At 40.4% G+C, this 11251-nt stretch overlaps 1 long non-coding RNA gene across 1 annotated transcript; it reads left to right on the top strand.

Moving 5' to 3' along the window:
- Positions 1-5611: 5611 nt before the first annotated feature.
- LOC307029542 lies at positions 5612-7278 on the top strand. The gene is made up of 3 exons (XR_013805389.1): positions 5612-6643; positions 6742-6843; positions 6969-7278. It is a non-coding gene; the product is annotated as an uncharacterized lncRNA (long non-coding RNA).
- The last annotated feature ends 3973 nt before the right edge of the window (positions 7279-11251 follow it).

Genomic DNA, 11251 nt, shown 5'->3' with positions numbered 1-11251 from the left:
CAAACACACACTTGCAACTGATAACACTGGCAATGATTTTAGATGTATTAGACTATTACAAAAAGAAATCACGCCCACTACACCACTGTAACGACAAAAAGCTAAGGTTTGTTTTCTCATCAGGAAATGCAGACCGGCTCAAACAAAAGATTTTTAAATCATCATCCTCACGATCATTTAATTAATCATATGTTCGCCGAATTGACATGAAAGCACTAATAAATGTAGTTTCATCCACTTGAGTTTACAAAAATAATCAATTTGTTTTTATATCACATCCGACGGGAGGAAATTCAGCAGTTCTCACTACCGATTTTTAATCCTAATTTAATCATCATCTTCACCACGATCATTTATGTTTATGTTCGCCGAATTGACATGAAAGCACTGACAAATTTCTACATTATACAAAATGTACACCACCCCAAATTGATCATGTTGTTGATAGTGCTACAGATGCGCTGCGAATAAAATTAGACTCTGTTGCTCCTTTGAAAAAGAAGAAAATAAAACAACATAGATTAGCTCCATGGCATAATGCCGAAACCCGCAAAATAAAGCAAAAGTCGAGACAACTTGAAAGGATATGGCGTTCCACTAAACTTGAAGAATCTCGTTTAATTTGGCATATTACTCTCAATGAATATAAGAAAGCACTGCATAAAGCGAGAGCAGCATACTACTCTTCATTAATAGATGAGAATAAGAATAATGCAAGATTTCTTTTCAGCACTGTAGCCAGGCTGACAGAGAGCCACAGCTCGACTGAGCCTTCTATTCCCATAGCACTCAGTAGTAATGATTTTATGTGCTTTTTTAACGATAAAATTGTTACTCTTAGAAACAAAATCAATGACCTCTTGCCTTTGACCAGTATAGTGTTATCAACAGCTCCCGGAAACGTAAGTTCTAATAATATTACACTAGATAGTAAACTAGAATGCTTTTCAGCCATAAACCTTGAACAATTAAATTCAATGATTCTCTCTTCTAAACCATCAACGTGTATCTTAGACCCGATTCCAACTAAGCTGTTAAAATAAGTTTTTCCATTAATTAGCACTTCTTTATTAAATATTATGAATATGTCTTTATTATCAGGCTATTTTCCAAAATCATTCAAAGTAGCAGTGAAAAAACCGCTTCTTAAAAAGCACAACCTCGATCCAGAGGTTTTAGCCAACTATAGACCTATTTCTAATCTTCCGTTCCTCTCAAAAATTCTTGAGAAAGCAGTCGCAAAACAGCTGTGTGATTACTTAAGAAACTATGATTTATTTGAAGATTTTCAGTCTGGCTTTAGAACACAACATAGCACAGAGACAGCTCTGGTTAAAGTCACAAATGACATTCTAATAGCCTCTGACAAGGGACTTGTCTCTATTCTTGTCTTGCTCGATCTTAGTGCTGCATTTGATACTATCGACCATGATATCCTATTGCAAAGACTAGAGCACTTAGTTGGCATACAGGGAACTGCTTTAGGCTGGTTTAGGTCTTATCTATCTGAACGCTCTCAGTTTGTACGTGTCAACGATGAATCTTCCATGCAAACCAAAGTTAGCCATGGAGTGCCACAGGGCTCAGTGCTTGGACCTATTTTGTTCACCCTATATATGCTTCCGTTAGGCAATATTATAAGGAATCATTCTGTAAACTTTCATTGTTATGCGGATGATACTCAACTATATTTATCAATCAAGCCTGATGAAATTAATCATCTAAATAAAATTCAAGACTGCCTCAAGGACTTAAAAACGTGGATGACCTTAAATTTTTTGATGTTAAACACGACCAAAACTGAAGTTATTGTACTTGGCCCGAAGAATCTACGAAACAAATTATCTAAAGATATATTAACTATGGATGGCATTAATTTGGCCTCCAGTGAGACTGTAAGGAATCTTGGTGTTATATTTGATCAGGATTTATCCTTTAACACCCACATAAAATCCATTTCAAGGACCGCCTACTTCCATCTACGTAACATTGCAAAAATTAGGCATATCTTGCCTCAAAACGATGCAGAGAAACTAGTCCATGCATTTGTTACTTCAAGGCTGGATTATTGTAACTCCTTATTATCAGGGTGTACCAAGAAGTCAGTCAAGTCGCTTCAGCTGATTCAAAATGCTGCAGCTCGTGTACTAACCAGAGTTAGGAAAAGGGACCACATTACTCCTGTTCTGGCTGCCTTACACTGGCTCCCTATAGAACACAGGATAGAATTTAAAATTCTTCTTCTCGCCTACAAAGCCCTTAATGGGCAGGCGCCATCTTACCTTAAAGAACTCATTATACCCTATTGTCCTACTAGGGCATTGCGTTCCAAGAATGCAGGGTTGTTGGTTGTTCCTAGAGTCTCTAAAAGTACAATGGGAGCCAGAGCCTTTTCTTATCAAGCTCCACTTTTGTGGAATCAGCTTCCAGTTTGTGTTCGGACGGCAGACACCCTATCCGTTTTTAAGAGTGCGCTTAAGACCTTCCTTTTTGATAAAGCTTATAGTTAGGGCTGATTAGATTCAGCCCCTAGTTTTGCTGATATAGGCTTAGTTTGTCGGGGGACATCTTACTTCTTCCTTCTCTCTGTCTATACCTGTGTACTCTCATGTTCCGATTAACCCAGCTTCCCCAAATTTCTTTCTTTTTGGTGTCTATATACGCCGGGATCCGGAGTCATGGATGATCCTGCGGTCCTGTGTCATGGATTGCGAGTCCTGGATCTTGAGTCGTGGCTGCGGTCCTGGATCATAAGTCCTGGATGGATATCCTCGTGGATTCATCTTCTTATTATACACACATGCATTTCAAAACATTTGGACTACCTATGTTGCAAATGTATTATCTTTTCAATTTACACACGGCATCTATTGCACGTCTGTCCGTCCTGGGAGAGGGATCCCTCCTCTGTTGCTCTCCCTGAGGTTTCTCCCATTTTTCCCTTTAAACTGTGGGGTTTTCTCTGGAAGTTTTTCCTTGTACGATGTGAGGGTCTAAGGACAGAGGGTGTCGTATTGTCATACTGATATTCTGTACAAACTGTGAAGTCCACTGAGACAAATGTAACATTTGTGATATTGGGCTATATAAATAAACATTGATTGATTGACAAATATGAATATACTGTAGTCAACTTCATTAAAACGTTATTAACGTGCCTACACTCAGTAATTCACAATTTCTACGCATGACAACACACTTTGTCCGTGTTTGGCTCTCTCGCCGCACAGTGAAGCGTTCCCGCATTGACGTCACTTCCGGCTTCCCCCAAAACCTCAAAATGAGTCGAAGGAATTTTCCCGCGATGTTCGAAATTATTGATATTTATCGGAACGGTATCGCTTTTTCTTTTTTAAACTGACGGTTCGAGATTACTAGTAGCCCACTATTTCATTGCACAACAGTTGTTGGGTTCGTGTCACAGGCTCTTTAAGTACCACCTTGAAAAAAATAAACAATGTTTTGTTGCTTAAGCTTATGTATTCAGTCATTATTCAATAGTATACTAAAATCCATGTGAAAAAAATTGCTTCTCACTGTTCTCAGGTCAAATATTTATATGTGATTAAAAATGCGATTAATTGCGATTAATTAATTACAAAGCCTGTAATTAATTAGATTAATTTTTTTAATCGAGTCCCGGCCCTAATTATAATATATAAAAAAAGAACACCATGCGTGTCATGATGGCACATAACAGCTCAGGGCCGCAGATTACTCCAGGTCCCAGACCCCCCCATACCCCAAAAATATTTTTATTGCAGATCTACATGAATCACACAAACGACTTATTTTGGATTCAAAACGGCGAATTTCGCCGAAAGGTGACAAGTTTGTATCACTGAACATAGACAGAGCACAACTGAAACATAACATCTGAGATGTAACAACATAATACACTTGTGGGGATGCTTGGGATGTGAGGAGTGAGGGACACAGCTTAGAACGGGCGTGTCGCCTGGCAGGACAGGAGAGTGTGTGCACCAGTCTGCCTTGATCTATGAATTCATATCCGTGACACTCACTGCTGCCCACAGCTGTTTTATAGAAGGAAATTCCTTCACTTCATGAAAGTGTTTTAACCACACACACCTCTACACACACATGACGGGTGTTATTTTCCCCATAAGGAAGAAGTCGCTGCAAATTATCCCGCTTATTACACGGCCACATTCTCAACAAAGTAACGACATGACTCCCAATATTAATTGAAATGCTTTTATGGATTTAGAAAATAATTTTATTGATTTAAAAAATAGTTGTATGTATTTATTTAAAAAATTGTTGTATGTATTGATTTAAATTGACATGCATCCGCTAAGAAAAATTGTGCGTTGTTACCGTTTTTTAAACAGTCTGAATCAAACGGCAGCTCTCAGCTGTGTATTTACACAACTAATGGCCCATCAACCACAGCTCTCTCCCCCCTCCCCCCTTGATCTTTCTTCTCCAGCAGCTAAATTAACGGTAGGTTACTCTGAGTGACAAGCTTACAGTTAGACACAACACTGTCATTGCAAGTGACCCTCAGTTAGTTGACTTTTATGTTCAACTGCTAAATTCGTTACTGATAAAAAAGGGCTTCTACTGTACCTAATTACCTTAACACTAGAACCGCCAGAGGTTTTTGTATAGGCCTACCTAAACCTGTCAAATCCCGCTATTAGAATGCAATTTTTAACAACATAGGGTGCTACATAACACACTTTCAGGAAAAGTCAGGGACTGGGAGACTTTAATATTTTATTGAAAAAAAGTTACATTGCACACACACAACACACAACACACATCACACAAATTGACCCGATTGGCGGTTCTATTATTAAATAAACTCACTAATTAATGAAACCAGTTCAATACGCATTATTCTTATTCTTATCATTCTTTATGAGCGCAGAAATAGTCTTAAAATCAGATCGTTTTTTTAAATGAAATCTGACGGCAGGCAGTTAGCTCTGATCACCTATGACAAATGCGCCGCACCTAATCGCTGGCCATTCAGCCACAGACACTGTTCGAAATGGGGGGGAGCTAGGAGGAGCTTGGCTCCCCCGAAGAGGGAGGGAGCTCCCCTGAAGGCTGACTTTGAGATAAATAGGGGGAGCCCAAAACAATCGTGCATATTTGTGTCACACAGATTAGAAATGTTGAGTTTCTGTAAATAACAGTTCTTGAAATAAACAATAGTTATTGTTCATTACAGTTTCTGAATATTTGTTTTATATTTGTGAATATGTCTGGGTGTTGCCATCTGTATGTAGCGGCGCTGCATTCTTACTTACGTTGCTATGATTATGGCGGTGATGCCGGCGCGGTATTTGAAATGTTCATATTGATATTTTTTTAACTCTGGCTGTGTAATAAAAAAATATGGCAAAACGAAAACAGCCAAGCGTCATAGCTTTTGGATTCACAAGCAAAGAAGCGAAGGAGTCTAAAAATGACAACGTGAACGGAAAACAACTTTTAGTTGGCCGGCTGTAAGCGGCGTTAGGGTCGAGTTTGACAGCTCCACACTGAGGGAGAGGCCTGCCGATGCGGAGCCTGAAGAGGCTTCAACAACGGCCACATCCGCCGGCATAGTGACACCGTCTGCAGGGGCGGAGCTTCCTACAGGCAATATAGGCAGTTGCCTAGAGCGCCACCCAGAGGGGGGCGCCAAAAATTGCAACAAATTTTTTTTTTGTTTTTGTTTTTTTTGTTGCTTGGCGCAGTTTTGGTGCCCCCCCTCTATATCTGCAACCATTATTCTTACATAAAAAAAAAAATTCTAACATAAGGGGAAATGAGCCAAAAATCTAAAACGGTCGGTCGGTCTAAGAGCCTCGGCTTTAGGTGTTCACAGTCAGAACATGCTAGAGCGCTGTGCATTGATGGGTATCGGTCAAGTGTTTATAAAATTGAGCGTTGAGGAAAGAAAGACTAACGTTAGAGAACTATGAAGAGGCAAAAGCCATCTGGGGCGCAGTATAAAAACAGAAGAAAAGAAGAAGAAGAGAAACGTGCCAAGGTGAAAGGTATGCAATTTTGATTGTATTGTCAACATTAGCGAATGGATCATGTAATCTTGCTAGTTAGCCAAGCCAACGTTAGCTAGCCAGCGTTTGTTATTGCCATTCAGTCGAAACTGTCATAAGGCTATTTTCTTTGTGTCATGAAATAGAAATATTAGTAATAATAACAATGTTAGTTTTGGTGTAGCGAGCTAGCCAGTGTGGTGGAATGTTAGTTAGTTGGTAACGTTAGCTAACGTTAAGTTTACCTCAGAAAGCACATTGACTATCCGAGTCAAACATTTGCCAAATTCAACCCTGTCATAATGTGCGCTAACGTTAGCTAACTAGCTCAGTGGTTCTCAACTCCAGTCCTGTTGAATGTTTTCGTTCCAACCCAGAACTAACACACCTGATTCAACTGTTCTAATAAGATAGGCATAGCTCTTGATTAGTTGAATCAGACCTGTCAGGCTGTCCTAATGCTTACTAACTAAATAATAGCTACATTTAACAAATGGAAATTATTCAATGTTGATAATACACATTTTGTTATATCATTTTAGATTCACTTTTAAAATATCTGGGACCATCTGCTGCATCAGTTGACAAGGAACCGCCATGCACCTCAGCTGTGCCGGCTTCCTCAGGTGAGTGCAATGTGTCAATAGATGTTCCTGATGATAAATAATTGAATGTGAAATCCAGTCAATATATTTGCTCTTGTGTGTTCTTTCTATATTTATAGACCTAGAACCACATGAAGGAACGTCAGAACAGCAAGCTGCTCATCCTGATGAGATGACCACTGATTCCACCCTGCCACTGACCACTGTGTCTGTTTGTTCTGGTGAGTACAATATGTCAATAGATGTTCCTGATGTGATGATAAATAATTGAATGTAAAAATGACTGTCGTGCCATTTCTAATCCAGCCAATATATTTGCTCTTGTGTGTTCTCTATATATGTATAGGCCCAGAACCACTGCAAGGAACGTCAGAACAGCCTGCTGCATCTCATCCTGATTGCACCACAGATTCCACCCATACACTCTTCTCAGGTGTGTGCCTGATGAATGTAAAGATGTTTAGCTATAAACCTAATTGTCCTCATGCTTTCAAATAATTGCTTTCTGTTTTTATTTACATTTTACACACTGTCCCAACTTTTTGGAATTGGGGTTGTGTGTGTGTGTGTGTGTGTGTGTGTGTGTGTGTGTGTGTGTGTGTGTGTGTGTGTGTGTGTGTGTGTGTGTGTGTGTGTGTGTGTGTGTGTGTGTGTGTGTGTGAAGATATTGTGAATATGAGGTGAGAAAATGTGCTTCACATGCCCTCCAGATGCAGCAAAGACAGACGATCCACTACCAACCGATCCTGCTGACTGCCCTTCACATCTCACAGACACAATGAGGACAGAGTTTGTTCGGAGAGGACCATATCAGATAACACCTGATTTCATTTTCCCAAGGAGAGATGATGGGAGAAGTTGCCACCACCAGTACTTCAGCAGGACCTTAGTAAATGGAGAAAGGATCAAAAGAAGTTGGGTGACATATTCAAAAAAGAAGAACAGTCTTTTTTGTTTTTGTTGTCAACTTTTATCTCCAAAACAAATTCATTTAACAAATGCAGGACTGTCGGATTGGAAACATGCAAGTGCTGCTTTGACCAGCCATGAAAATAGTCCGGAACACCTGAACAATTTGGCGTCATGGAAAGAATTGGCAGTTCGATTAAAACAAGGTACACCAATAGACAAACAAGAGCAGGCCCTCCTTGAGGCAGAGAAGAGTCGGTGGAGAGCAGAGCTGACACGACTGGTTGCTATTGTACAGTCTCTGGCAGGGCGAAATATGGCATTGAGAGGAAAGACAGAAATAATCCGCTCTCCTTCAAATGGAAACTTTTTGAAAGAGGTTGAGCTTTTGGCGCAGTTTGACCCAGTGATGAAAGACCACATCCACAAGATTAAAAGTCAAACAGCTACTTGGGCAAAACCATTCAGAATGAGTTGATTGAATGCATCAGTGGAAAGATTCTATCAACAATAGTGCAAGAAATAAAGAAATGCAAGTACTTTTCCCTCATTTTAGATTGCACCCCGGATGTTAGCCACACTGAACAGCTGTCAGTAGTCATCAGAATTGTGACACTGGAAGAAGACCCCCAGATTAAAGAGCACTTCATGGGATTCCTAGTAGGAGAGGAGTCCACTGGTGAAAGTTTGTCCGCCCTGATTTTGAAGAGGCTGGAGGAGTTGCAGATTGCCTTTGATGACTGCAGAGGACAGTCATATGACAACGGCGCAAATATGAGAGGGAAGAACAAGGGAGTACAGGCCAGGCTACTGCAGTTGAACCCAAGAGCTTTGTTTGTGCCTTGTGGGGCACATACACTCAATTTGGTCATTGCTGATGCTGCCAAAAGCTCCAAAGATGCCATATCATTTTTTGGCATTGTGCAGAAGCTATACTGCCTGTTTTCTGCCTCTACACAGAGATGGGCCATCCTCAAGAAACACGTCAACCTTTCACTCAAAATGTGGTCAGAAACCAGATGGGAGAGCAGAGTGAAAGCTGTGGAGCCTCTGCGATATGAAGCCGCAGCTGTGAGAGAGGCACTGCTTGAGGTGAGAAACCAGGCCAAAGACCCAATCATCAGGATTGAAGCCCAGTCTCTGGCAGAAGAAGTGGGGTCATTCCGCTTTTCACTGTGCACAGTGGTCTGGTATGACATGTTAAGTCAAATTCAGCAGGTGAGCAAAGTCCTGCAGTCCCAAACAATGCAAGTGGATGTAGCAGTAAGTCTACTGAAAAAGACTGAAAAAGCTCTCAAATCCTACAGAGCCACAGGCTTTGTGGCTGCACAAACATCAGCCAAGGACATGTGTGAAGACATGAATGTGGATGCAGTCCTTGTGCAAAAGCGGCTGAAGTCAACAAAGAGGCACTTCTCATATGAGTCTCCTGATGAGCCATTGAGGAATGCCTTGCAAAATCTGGAGGTAACGTTCTTTAACGTGGTGGTAGATGCTGCAGTGTCAGCACAAAAGGAGAGGTTTACCACTCTTGAACATGTGCAAGACAAGTTTGGCATTCTGTACAACTTCCCAGACCTGCCACACCAAGAGCTGATGAAGCAAGCAGAGGCACTTGCACACACCTTAAGCCATGGAGGGCAATCTGATTTGGATGGGAAGGAGCTGGCTCAGGAGTTGGAAAATGTACCTGACTTGCCATCAAAGAGCATGACAACTCTTGAGTTGTTGAAATTCATACACACAAAGCAGCTCACCGAAATATATCCCAACTTGTGTATTGCTCTGCGGATCAGTGCAACGCTACCAGTAACAGTAGCTTCAGCCGAGAGGAGTTTTTCCAAATTAAAACTCTTGAAAACATACCTGAGGTCCACCATGGCTCAAGAACGCCTCAGTGGTCTGGCTGTAATCAGTATTAACCATGAGGTTGGTGGTCAGATTTCATATGATGATGTGATTGATGACTTTGCAGCGAGGAAGGCCAGAAGGATTGCACTGTAAATGGAAACCAGTAGGAGCTAATATGTAGGCCAACCTTGTGTGATGATAGGGAGTGGAATGTAAATAGTTCTTGAGACAAAGTGAATTTGTAATTTTTATGTATTTGTTTGTTTATTTAGCATATTATATTTTGATTATTTGACATGTGTAACATATTTTACAATACATAATTTTCTTTTAAAGCAAATGTGCACGTTATTTTATTGTTTGTTATTGTTATTATTATTATTGTTTGTTAGCTAAGTTGTTTGTTTTAATTCTTTAGTGTGCACTTTACATTTCTTCTTAATTTTCTTTGAAAGCCAATTTGCACATTCTTTTATTGTTTGTTATTGATATTATTATTGTTTGTTAGCTAAGTTGTTTATTTGTTTTAATTCTTTAGTGTGCACTTTACATTAATTCTTAGCTCTTGTTCTTGCTTGTAATAAATAAAGCTGCAGTACTTTACTGTATAACTGTTAAGATGTTTTGATATTTTTTTTGGGGGGGGCGCAGTGGTGAAGCTCGCCTAGGGCACCAAATGTGCTAGGTCCGCCCCTGCATGGGGGGATAGTGGACAGCGCAACACGGAGGTCCTGCTCCTATGACAGCCGGGGGCGGGTCTTGTTTTTGACATATACGAGTGAGGAAACCGCCAGCTCGCACAAGCAGGAAGTTGGAAACTGTAAAAGCACGTTGATAGCACTCTCTGAGAGGGATGGATACTTGTGTCCCACAAGCAGCCAAAAGATATATAGAAGTAGTTCACCGTGATTCAATTTCAGGGAGCGGTCCATAGCTCTGCGAGTTCATCCTGAGCTCTGCTGTTTAAACTAGTGGCTGATATTAATGAGAGAGGATTAAACGGATCCCACAGGCAATCAAAGTCTTCATTCATAGGAGGGCAATATGACTCAAACCTCTCCTCCAGCACTCTCATTACTCTCTTGTAATATTTTGGCGCGAGGATAAAAAGCTGCTCTACATGCCTTAAACAATGACGGCTGATTTAAGTCATGAGAATTTAAGCAGTCGGCATTTAATATTTCTAAATCTCAACAATATATGTTTTATTAGCTTATCAGCTCCATTGTACATGTAATACAACGAAGTTTCTATGACGTGAAGTTTAATAAGTGAGAAAAAAATGTGGAACGTAAAAAGATCCTACGGCACACCGCTCCGGTTGGGAACCACTGCTCTACAGTCTAGGTCGAAACACTATTGTGTAAGGATTCTTATTTTAACATGTAATCTTTATCTGTGTGTGGTGAAGAATGTATTAACTGTAATACTTATTATGTCCGCTAGGGGAGCTGTTTTATTTTGAACTCTTTTTAAATGTATCAACTAGTACTTCCGGTTCATAAACATACTTCCGGTGTATATTTTTCCAAATAATAAAGTTCAAATTACTTTCTTTGAAAAGCATGAAAAACAAAACAACTTAATCTACTCTCAATGTTCGTCTACACCACATGTGTCAGACTCAAGGCCCGGGAGCCAAATCAGGCCCGTGGTGGATTTAATTTTGGCCCGCAGGATAATTTCTAATTACTATTAGATCTCGCCCGCCGGTATATTGCACACACACCTTGGCCCCGTCTCAGGTCGGTTAAATGAAATCCTTGCTTCCCTCACTTGCGTCGTTTCCCTGTGTTTAGTCCCTCCCTCCAGGGAAGCATGGAGGAACGCAAGGAAACCACGAGAAGCAGGGAAATGAGTTTTAAGAGC

Source organism: Notothenia rossii (genome assembly GCF_949606895.1).
Source record: "Notothenia rossii genome assembly, chromosome: 2".
Lineage (NCBI taxonomy): Eukaryota > Metazoa > Chordata > Actinopteri > Perciformes > Nototheniidae > Notothenia > Notothenia rossii.
The sequence above is the reverse complement of the archived record's forward strand: the minus strand, read 5'-3'. Positions and strand labels throughout refer to the sequence as shown.